This window comes from Drosophila albomicans, chromosome X (assembly GCF_009650485.2).
Source record: "Drosophila albomicans strain 15112-1751.03 chromosome X, ASM965048v2, whole genome shotgun sequence".
NCBI classification, from domain to species: Eukaryota; Metazoa; Arthropoda; class Insecta; order Diptera; family Drosophilidae; genus Drosophila; species Drosophila albomicans.
Genome location: NC_047627.2, coordinates 18,667,603 through 18,680,353, shown reverse-complemented (window position 1 = coordinate 18,680,353; position 12,751 = coordinate 18,667,603). Strand labels below are relative to the sequence as shown.

General features: G+C 33.6%; 1 protein-coding gene across 1 annotated transcript in view; it reads left to right on the top strand.

The window, feature by feature from the left end:
* The window catches only part of LOC117563229 (casein kinase II subunit beta), a 124,893-nt gene that overhangs the window by 60,966 nt on the left and 51,176 nt on the right, over positions 1 to 12,751 (top strand). The gene's annotated exons all lie outside the window — the stretch shown is intronic.

Genomic DNA, 12,751 nt, shown 5'->3' with positions numbered 1-12,751 from the left:
TTTGTATCTATCACAATATAATACAACTGTTGCATTGCCCTGCTTATGCTGGCCTGGCGTTGTGTAATTTGTCAGATTGACACTCTATAAATCAATATCAATACAGCGTATAATTCGCATTCTTTATTGCTGACTGACCCAAAAGATACTCTGTGATTGTAATCGAGATTTAGCTGAACTAAGGTCTATCAGATAAAAGTTCTTTGAAATATTTCTTTAAGTTTCAAATACTTATTTGAAAAGTTTGACAAATAAACGCTTAAAGATTTTAAAATTAACAAATATTTGTATTTGTTTTAAGCTAAAATTCTAATAAAATGTATCCTTTTTTTAATTTTTTACTTATTTGAAAATATTGCAAAATAAAAGCTTAAAAGGTATTCTTAAAGATTTCAATTTTATCAAATATTTGTATTTTAATTTAAAGTCAAAATACCAATAACGTATATATTTTTTTTTAAATTTATTAATGAAACGTTTAAAAACCCTACATAAAAAGATTTCAATATAAACATATGTAAAAACGCTTATTGAAGAATACATTTTATTATCTTTTATGATTACAAATATTAAGCTTTTGTTTAGTTAAAGATGGTATCAAGAAATGCTTAAAAAGTATTTGAAAACTTAAATGTATTTTAAATATTTCATTTCTTTCTATTTTCCACAAGACATTGTTATCATTATTAGCTTTAAAGATTCTATTATAACCAGGTTGCTTATTTATTTTCATGCTGAAACAAAGTATTGTAAATATTACTGATGTTATTTTAGTTTTATAAAACTAAAATATATGCAAAACTAATCAAATAAAATACAAATATTTTATAAAATTAACTTTAAAACTTTATTAAGATTTACTAATAAAATAAAATACAAATATTTTATAAAATTAACTTTAAAACTTTACTAAGATTTACTAATAAAATAAAATACAAATATTTTGTAAAATCAACTTTAGGATTTAGTGAAAAATAATATTAAATTAATTATTAAATATTTTATGTAGACTTATACAAAATTAAATAACTTTGTAGTTGTTTTACTAAGCTTACAAGATTTAATAATAAAATAATATATAATATATATAAAATTTATTTGAAGTTTTTATAAATATTTGAGTTACCTAAAATCAACGCCAAATTTAATCATTTTATACAAACTAAAACAAATTGAAATGGCTTTGCAGTTGCCTTACTTATTTTACATTTTGAAACGAAGCTTAGGCTTGGAATGTTTATTGATCTTTTGCACTGCCAATAATGTGTTAGACGGTTTGGAATCTATCGTGAAGAAGACGACGACGAAGAAGTGCTACATTAGGTGGCAAGTGCTGTTGCTGCTGCTCTTACCTACTATAAATCAAACGGAATTGTTTGCACGTTTTCAAATTTCAATCAAAGTCAGCGCAGTTGCTCGATGGCATCTCAAATCAGGCATAGCCCAGGGTAGCTAAAGGCGGTACCAAACCAAAATAGAAGAGGGCAAAAAAAAAAAAAAAAAAGAGTCTATATGCTCACTCTTCTCCCCTTTCGGTGTCGTCTGGCAGTGGCAGGAGTGGCATTGATGGCGTTCCCCCTCCCCATACACACATACACACACACACACACATACATTCGTTGCATGCCCCCGGCGATGGCAATGGCAACTAGGCAGGCAGCACAATGGCAGCAGTGGCAGCAGCAGCTCCGACCCAGACCAAGACCTTGACAACGGGCAAACTGCCAAAATAATTTCGTAACGCTCGTTTGGGGCCAGTCGAATTTGTTGTTCTTGTTCCTGCTGTTGTTGTTGTATTTTACGACGCTGCTGCTGCTCGTTTATTTGATGCGGTAGTTGTCGTTATACTGAGTATTTCGCTGATTGTATTCACCATTTAAATGATACAATGCGAACGAAATGAATCGGAGTGAATGCGTTTAGTATTGTTTATCCTCTTACACAATATAATTAGACACAATTATGATGTGCTTTGTATCATGTTCATGCTCAAATTGGGCTGAATTAATTGGTATGGCTATCTACGTCGTAGCTCTCTCTCTCTCCAGCTGGAGTATGAGAGAGTGACAGGGAGTGAACTGTGCTGAGTAGCTTCACAAGTTCACAGGACACATTTTAACGAGATGGAGTCAGAAAGTACAACTTGGCACAAGTGCAAATATTATATTCATGTCCATATCTGCACTCGTATGTGAATGCTACAAATAAGTGATGAGCACATTTTGTACAACTCTCTGATGTGAAGACGTCGTGTGACATAAAAGCATCGCAAATTACAGCTGAAAAGCTGCTCACAGAAATTCTAGTTCAAGTTCTAGCTCTAGTTCTGAAATGTTTGACAAGCAATAATAATTATAATGCGTATACGTAATATGTGTATACTTGATATATTCTTAATACAATTATTTTAACGTAATACTTATAATGTTCCTACTTATTATATTAGCCTAAAAATAACGAAATTTATAATAGATAATTCTATGCTGTCCAAACTTTTTTTTGGGCTTAAGCTTTACGTTATCACATTATAACAAGATAATTGTAAAATAAAATTTTAGGAAGTATATACAAACTACTATCGAATTCGAACTTAATTTAAATATTTACTACTTATCAAAACAATGAAGATATTGTTTTTGCAGTATACGAAGTCTTTATTGGAAGTCTTTACATAAGTGCATCAATTTTTATTCTTATCTTTTTTGCTTCTTGTTAAATTTAACTCCGAATATGTATTTAGTTTATCTCTAGTTTACTTATTTCTTAATAAATTTAAAAGCTTTAAATTAATATAATAAATCTTTATCTAATCACTGTTGCTAACGAACGTATTTTTGAATGAAGTTCTATTTTTGATTTTACCGTATCTGTAAATTTTGGATTTGTGAATTTGCCTGCTAAACATTTATTTTTATTTCATATTTATCAAATTGGCATCATGCTCAGTCTTCGTCTCAGTCTCAGTCACATTCACAGTCACAGTTAGAGCTACAGTTACAACATCGCATCGCAATTGAGCCCATCTCTGCTGAATAAATATGTGTTTGTTTGTGTGAAGTAAATTCTTACATTTCATTCACACTGATGTGCTTGCGTGTGTTTGTGTCTGTGTCTGTGTCTCTGCTTCTTCTTCTACTTCTGTCCCTGACTCTCTTGCGTAATGCGTCATTCACACTTCTCAATCAGCTGCCGGTCAATGCTCACATAATATGTATGCATTCAAATAGCTTCACACAATGGCAATCGAACAGACACGACATAAGCGCAAAGGGACGGGGAAGGGGAAGGGACTCTCTCTCTGTCTCTCTGTCTTTGAATGGAGAAATGTTGTACAAACAGGATCGTTGTGAGGATGTCCTGCAAGTGTTCAGGTCAAGAAAAGGTTATGTTGTATAACCGAGCAATGAAGCAGCACCGATGCAAACACAAAAACATGCTGAAAGCCAGTTAAGGGGTCGAAGAACGAGGCACAGCAAAGGAACGGGGCGAAGGAGGGGGAGTGGCAACAAATCAATGCAATGCAACTCAATTGCAAATAACAAAGTGCTGTAATGCTAAGCTGGGATACACACGGGCCAGGGCATCAATGCAAACATTTTTGCACGCGAGTCCTTGAGAAAGCGAGTCCAGGCTCAGCAGCCATCCAGCCAGTCAGCTGCCATGGAAGACCCTTAACAGCACCATCAACAAAAGCTGCAACAACAACAACAGCAACAACAACAACTATTGCAATTGCAATGTTATCAGAGCACATGCAACAATTGATGTGCACAATATTTTGCGCAGGCGGAAATATTCAACAAATCGTTGCAAATGCAACCTGATGGCGCAATAGTGCTGAAGATTTGCATACGATAGCTGCAGCGATAGTGTTTCGATAGTATCAATGTTAAAACGAATTATCTGATATTTCGTTCATTTTATTTCTTGTAAAATGTTCTTTGAAATGGAACATTTGTAGACGATAATAGAAGTGATAGTAGCCATAGTGGTGATCTAAATTGCTGTTAAATTGTAAGAATTTCAGTAAAGGATATTTTCTTTTATTTCTTTCGTAAACATTTTATTTGCAATTATTCAATATATTTTACTTTGAAGATCGTTGCAAGTGCAACCTGATGGCGCCTGAACATTCTCAGACGATAGCAGAAGCGATAGTTTTTCGATAGTATCAATGTCAAACTAAATTCAGTAAAAGTTTTTTATATTTACATTACTTTGCAATTATTTTAGATATGTTTCGAAACTATTCAATTTTAATATCTTTATATTTTGATCTCTACTTTTTTTCATTACAAATATTTTATTTAAATAACTTAAAGGGTTCTGAATGGAATATTTGTTTGCGATTATTTCACATACTTTGCTTTCTTCTTCAAATTCTTAATAAAATCTTAAATTTGAATTATTATGTTACGATATTTTCTTTTCTTTCTTAAGTAAAAATTTAATTGAAATATATATCTAAGGAATCTGACTTAACATATTTCATTCATTAGCCCAAATTCACTTCGTAGCTAACGATAGTTTTCTTTCTTTGCAAGATTTGTTTGCTTTTCGTTCGCTGGGTGAACAGAAAAGTTTAGGAGAAATAAACAAGATAGTTTTGTGGGTAAAAGGTACAGCAGACTAGGACGGGGTTTCAAATGTAGCATTGCCCTTGCAATAATTGGAATTTAAGAATGTTGCAATCAATGTGGAAGCCAAGTTTAATGCCGAATGTTAGAAATCGAAAACATTTCTCGCATAAAGACAGACAAAAACAGACAAAATTATTATTACTCGAAATGCAATTTCAAATATTTTTGTACTGCATTTTTGAGTAGTGATTTAAAACCATTAAAGAGTTTAAACAAAACCTTAATTAGATAAATGTTCACTACCGATGGTGGCATAACAAAATGTTTAGTGAGACTGAGATTTGCTGATTTACTGCCTGTTACAAACACTTAAATGTCTGATGATGCCCTTGTTAGCTGTAGGCAATAAAAAGTTCGATAATAAATTTTATTGCAGAAGTCGTGTAGTTTTGCTGACAAAATAAAATGAGATCAACTTAATGCTGGAACGTGACGTAAAAAAATATCGCGTTGTCGGTCGTAACTTATGCGCATAAACAAGCTGAAGGCTGAAGGATATGGCTGATGTGTGTGTGTGTTTGCGTGTGTGGCATACAATAAAGTAAGATACAAGTCATAAATGTTAATGGTCAAACTGAGGATGCGGGTGCGGGAAAAGCGTGTGGCAGCCTCAGGCGGAAGGTCACGACTGTAAGCCACAGGCAGACAGCTTATTCCGTTCCCTTTTTCAATACCCTCTACCCATTGGGTCGAAGGGTATTATAACTTAGTGACAGCAGGCGGTTGTGGGTAGATCCAGCTTCACAAAAATATACATATCATATTCTTGGTGAGTCAAAAGTCAAAAGTATTACGTTATTCGATTTACGAGCAATGTCTGTCTTTTAGTAGTCTTAACAGCTAGAGTGTTAGGCTGTCATGCTAACTTAACAGTTGAGAGTTGTTGAGCAAACCTTAACAGTTTGAAAGTTAATCTTCATATGTTAACTTAACATTCTGAGAGTTAATGTGCACATGTTAACTTAACAGAATGAGTGTTAATCAACAAGTGTTAACTGTCGGAGAGTTCATGGGCATATGTTAACTTAACAGTTTGAAAGTTGATCTGCATATGTTAACTTAAAAGTATGAGAGTTCACTGGCAATGTTAACTTAACAGCATGAGCGTTCATCTACAAATGTTAACTTAACAGTCAGTGCATAGAACTGCACTATTAACTTCATAAGCTGAGTGTAATGCTGAAATGTAAACTTAACAGTTTGAAGATTTGATTGCAACGCTCATTTAAAAGCCATAATATAAATATTGATTAAACAAGTAAATCTATTTATTTGCATAGCTATGTTGACTACTAACTGTTGCTAACAACAGTTTATTAAAGTCCGCTTTGAGTGCACTTTAAATCCAAAGCGGGCATCTCAAGGTCGAGCAATCGAATTCATAACTTTTTTCCACGTATTTGTTTTTTAAGTAGTCGAAGAACTGGAGAAAGTGCAATTGCCATAAGGGCTTGAGATACTGAGCCAGCGAATGCGTTTCGTTACGTTGCTATGCCGCATGGCAGCTGCCAGCCACTTCATGCCCACCTGCCAGATGGCAGCTGCCAGCTTGCCACATGCCACATTGACAACGACTGTCAAAAAGTGCAGCAACCAAAGGATTGCAATGTTAAAATTGTAATGAAATCCGGATTACAGATCACAGTCAAATGTTGACTGTGGCAAGCGGCAAGCGGCAGGCAGGCTGCCTCATGTTGCACCATGAACGGTGAATATTGAGCGGTGAACACTGTGAATATGGTGGATGACTTACACATGCCAGGAGACTCTGGCCAGGATTAAATCTGTCTGACTTCGTAAGCCACTCGTTACGGCAAAAGTGAGCATCGTATCTTAATTGAACTACATGGTTGTGAATGGCGATGGCGATGGCGATGGCGAAGAATGCAAAATTCCCTCTATGGGTGGAATGGATTATCAAATGGTTTAGGCAAAGGCAAAGTGCCATGATTGACAGCATCAACAGCGAGAGTGTGAGTTGGCCTAAAAGCGATTAAATTGCGCTTCAGTGGGATTACAATTTATCAGCTGAATCCCATTTTACAAAGTGGAAACTTTAATACAATTTTGCATTTGCTGTTGATTGCCATTTATTCTCTAGAACTGCTTTGCTATTTGGTCATTATTAAATTTTAGTTTGTTCTTAAAGTGCATCTAATTTATTTATTTAAATTTGAGCAGAATTTCAGTTAATCTTTTTTGATATTTTATACACATTTTTGCCTGTTTAAATTCAACCATAACTTGAATTACGAAATCAATTTATAAGTGTTTGCATATCAAATTTAATTTATCTTAAATTTGCAGTAATTAGGTAATAATTAGTATTTCCCTTAAATACTTTTGTAATTGCCAACTTAGTTCCATACGCATTCTATTTATGAAATAACATTGAAATGAACTATCATTATTTTTAAAATTCTCATTTGTTAATATGTAAAGTGGCATTAACATTAAGTCGTGAGCATTAAGAGCCAAGTATACGAGCGCATGTTACTCATCACTAGCTCTGTGTAATTGTTGTAATTGCCCAGCCAAAGTCAAAGCCAAGCGTTGTTGGCAACACCAACACCAACACCAACAACAACTGCGATACACAAACATATAACTGCAACCACAGAGACGCCCTCTGCCATTTGCCTTTTGCCCTCTTGCCGGCATTTTGCATAAATTTCCATATGAGTTGCAGTTGCGGTCGCACAAGAAAGAGCACTTGCTAAGTGGCAACGCCTGTTCTGTGCTCTTCTGCGCTCCACTGTGCTCTGCTCTGCTCTGCTGTGTTGCCAATAAGCTGCACAGTGGTACCATATCGCTCAAAAACTTGAGCAACATTTAATACTCAACATGCACATAAATATAATTTGAAAGTATGATTTGCTTTTACTTTAACTGGAATATATAATAAAATATAATCTTAATAAAAGCCAAATAGTAAATGTGTAAGTCATTAATACTTGATCGGAATTCACAGTAAATCAGTGAAGATAAATAGGCAGCGACAAAGTAAGCTCTTGGTAATTGATTCCTGTTGCTAAGCAGTTGAACTTCACAAAGTGTGTATTATTTTTATTGTGTAAGTCAAATAGTACTTATATATAGTATTATATATATCATAAAATTGTAAATTTACAATATGTTTCAGTTAAAGATTTCTATCTTAATTCCAACACGCTGTAATATGATGCAAGTAGCTTGATTTAATTGTATTCGGAACTCTCAGTAAATTAGTTAAGATAAATAATTAAATATAGATTCATTTCTGAACAGGGACAAAGTAAGGTGAAAGTAATGGTTTCGTTTGGAAGTGGTTGCCAAGCAGCATAAGTGATAATCAAAATCTCCGAAGCTTGATTAGTAGTTTTATTTTTCATATTTAGCACAATATACTGTCTACTTTTAAAATGTTTTTGTTTTCGTTAAATATTAAAAACTTCGACTTTTGAACACAGTACAAATTTGTACATTTTTAATATGAGAACAACTTGTATTAGCAACTATTTAATATTAAACACATTGACATGCATATTATCCTTTTTTAAAATTTGATGCGTACTCGAAATTTCTAAGATAATGAATGCATTTACTTATTAAAATTATTGCAATTATATAGTTACCAATGATTGGTTGGTTCAACAAACTTTTATAAGCCAATGTTGATAATTGAAATGTATTCACATAGTATTTAAAACATATTTTGAGAGCAGCAAATCATAATAAACTGCTTGTCAGCACATATTCCCAAATAACAATAACATGTTCAGCTCAGCTTTAACAAACTTTGATGGCATGTTCTATTAGTTTGGAAGCACTGTAAGCTACCAACTGACAGTTGGCAAAGCAGCTTACGCTTTGTGATGCAATGCAATGTGCTGATAATGATGATGCTCATCATGCTCCTCATCATAATGATGATGTTGCTGCCCGTGCCCGTTGTTGCCTATTGTTGTTGTTGTTGTTGTTGCTGAGCTCGCTCAGATTGCCGCATCACAAAAGCAAAAAGAAAAACAAACGCAATGCAAAAGAGGGGAGCAGAAAAACGTAGCATACTTTTTTTCTGCCGCTGCCGTCGCGTTGCGTTGCGCTGACCAAATCCAACTGCAGCCAGTTTTTGTTCATTCACCTAAACCCGCTGTTCCTTCTCTCTCTTTCTCCCACACTCTCTCGCTCTTTCTCGCCATACGTTTGTCTGTTTATCTATTCTTTTGGTCTGTGTTTTGTTTGTCGTTTTTTTTTTTGCTGGCTGTCAGCTGTGCGCCAATTTAGTTTTGTTGCTCTTCCGCTTCCGTTTATCCTGTGTTCGTTGCTGTGTTACGTTTCGTTCTTTTTTTTTTTTTTTTTTTGCTATTGCTTTTGCGCCCCCATTTTTTTGTGTTTTTTTTTTGTTCTCCGCTTTTGAGCTCCCTCTCGTAGTACTCGCCAGGCTTATCCCAGACTAACTCTAATTGCCAATGCAGCCGGGCAATGTGTCCCGGCCGAGTCTGCATGTTTATTTGTCCGAGCATTAATTAAAATTTACATGCAGCTCATTACAGTATCCTGGCTCCGGGTTTTCTAACATCATCACACAACTCGAAAGAACATCAAATGTGCTGTTGCCCCGACCAATTAGTAATCTCCTGCTCGCCCACGCTCGCCATCAGCCATTGTGCTTCAATTGGCACAAAAGTACTGAGAAATTATGTCTCAATTGCATCTTCTTGGCTAGCCAAGTGAAAGCTATTCCGCTAAAAATACTATTTTACGTTTTTCCGGAAGCAATCGCAAAAACTTGTCCAGAAATGCCGCAGCTTTAATCACAGCTTAAGAAATAAACAAGTAAGAAAGCTACAGTTGGGTGTGCTCGACTGTGAGATACCCGCTACCAATTGTGATTAAAAGCGAAGCAGTGTAGTATTAATTTTAAGAGATACCTAATTAAAAAAAAAAAAACTAAAAATATACCGAATACTATCATTGGTATATTGATATAGTACTACATTCTAAATGTTCCGCAAAAATACTAAAAGTATACCAACGAATATTGATCTAGTATTACAATAAAAATATACCAGAGAGAGAAAAATATACCAGATTGTCAGCCAAAGCAATAGTGCGGTATTAATTTTAAAGTATACTAAATACCTCAGAAATACAAAAAATATACCAAAGTATATTGATATAGTACTACATTACAAATATACCAAAGAGTGAAAAATATACCAGATTATCAACCAAAGCAACTTCTATAATTTTTATTTGATCTTAACCAAATTTTCAGGAATCATAAAAACTATAGATAATGTTGTATGTACGAAAAATGTAGCTTCAAAACTTATACACTTGTTATTCGATTATTATTGAATAGTGGAGGCGGAAGTGGGCATGGAAAAAATTTTAAACAAATATAACAAGTGGTGGCCAAAAATTATTACTGTATCTTTTATTGTCTCTAAGATCTATGTGTTCATACAGACGGATAGACAGACAGTCAGACAGAGAGACGGAGATGGCTAAATCGTCTGGGCTGTTGATGCGGATCAAGAATATATATACTTTATAGGGTCGGAGATGCCTTCTTCTGCCTGTTACATACATTTCCTGAAGGTACAAAGTTATGAAACCTGGACCATAAATTCCTTAGCTTTAATCACTCTTTAAGATCTGAGTCAATTTCTTGGTTAAATACTTTATGTCAAGTGCCAGAATTATTCGTACAATAACCTTCGTAATTATTTCCAATAATAGTCGATTGTTGTTGTAACAAAATTAACTTCAATTCCAGTCCGGATATTTTCGTACAGTGTTGTACGAATGTTGCTAAATACATATAAAAGGACACATAAGTGTTGTCTTGATTTGGCTTGAAAGCCATTGAGAAACAAATACACAATACATCGATGTGGTGCTGTGGGTAAAAGCTGCTTAATATTATTGTTAGTATTTGGTATTATTGTTGTTGTTGTTGTTGTTTGCCCGCATGGTTGCTAGTCAGCACAAGGCCACGAGGCGTATGATTAATATATGCTAGGACACATTTATTGCGTATACGCGTATACAGGCAAATGCCACAATCTGGAATCCACAATCCACATTGTGATGCGGGCAGTTGCACATTATTCTATTTATTGTTGGATAATTAAATTACAAAACGGGCAAAACAAATATATGGTAAATATATATGTATGTATATTTGAATGTGCACAATGTTGGTTAATCAAATGAGTTTTATGGCTTTTGTGGTCGCAGAGCAGTGCACAGCACTCGGCAGCAAAAACTAAGCCAACAAAACAATAACAAACACTTGAATTTCATGACATGGCTAAAATACCCGAGCAGCGAGCAGTCGCCATCAGACCCTAGATTTGTCGTCATTGTGCGATGAGTAAAAAGAATTGAGTTCAATTTTAAACATTCCAGAAAAAAACAACAACGCAAGATTGCATTCAAACATGATTGACGTTTTAAATCCTGTATTCAAATTACTTAAACTGAAATTGTTGTGGGGGAATTAAAAATAACGTCAAAAGTTCAAAGCGAGCTGAAAGTTTAATTTACTTTTTTCATGCCAATTTTCCTAGTTTTTAATATATCTTTAAGTTTAAAATCGACTATTTTTTAACAGTAACTTTATTTAAATACGCAAATGAATCTTTTTTATTATTGTACATTTTCATAGTAAAAATATTCTGCGATAACTAAAATTTTAATTGTATTTTGAGAACCTCTCAGTTTAGTTAGTTTTCACTATTTTGTCAACTTTTGAATTTTTGTTATTTAAACTGAATAACCTAATGAACGAATTTTATTTTAATGTTCAAGGTGAGTGAATAGATTTATTTAATTTCAAAAGGCAAACATAAATGTGAATTTTACCAGCTTTGTATATTTTATTACCTTTTAAATGTATTTGGGTTTTTTCTTAAAGTTTTAGATTTAGAATTTATTTGAATAAGCAATAATTTAATAATTTTTTTTTATTACTACAAATTTATTTTTACAAATTTCCTTTTTTAAAATGTTTAAAACGAACTGATGCTTGAATACAATTTTGAATGGAAAAGTTGCATGTGAATTTTATATATTTCTTTATTTTGAAGTTTGTGTTGTTTATTTAATGAATGAATTTAAATGATATTTAGTTATAAATATTTCTTTAATTTCTAAATCTATCTATGTTTTTACCCATTCTGTAGCAAACTCAATTTAAATACACAATAAATTCATTTTGTAAAAATGTTAAGCGGCAAAGATGCATATCAAATTTGATAATTTTAAAAATTTATATAATTTTAAGATTAATAAATTTATATGTTTCAATGCTTTTGTATTGAAAGACACAGATACTTAATTGATTCCCCTATTTATGTATTTAAAAAGAATTTGTATTTTTCCCAAAAAAAAACTTTCTGTTAAATATTAAATACAACTTTATTGTTTTGTGTCTTGATGCTGTGTTTTTTATTTACTTATGCTAAAGAATCTGAATAACTGATCGCTTTAATTTTTAATCAGGCATCAGTTTTATTGTTTTATCATTGCAATTATTTATGCTGGTCGAATCGTTCTTAAAATTATACATTCTTTATAGCTTCCTAATAATCTCTGTGTCTGTGTGTGTGTGAGTTGCTCTTGTTTTGTGTTGTTTTTCTAGTCACACTTTCCATCTGATTTTGTCGTTGCTTAGCCCTCAGCCGAAAGCCTATTAAGAAGGCGCAGCCGGTTTCACTTTTGCTTTTCCTTTTTTTTATATATGGGGGAAAAGGACATATGAAGATCAAGGTCATACTGCAAGGCCTACAATACACACACAGACACACACACACATACATATATACATATATGCTCATTTATAAGTAGAACAAGTGATGCATGTAAATGCAGCCCAGTGGCAACAGCAGCTGCTGCAGCTTCATATGCAAATCATTGTCTACAGCTGTCTCGCTTGCACTCCCTCTTTCTCACTCACTCTCTGGCTGATTTAATGCCTGTAGAACATTGTATAAGTATGAGGCACAAGCAGTTGCATAGAAAACACATACTTAGACACAGATACTGGCATGTGTGTGTGTGTGTGTGTGTAACATATGTACTACACCAGCGGCAACATCTTCATCTCATTCTTTCCCTCTCTC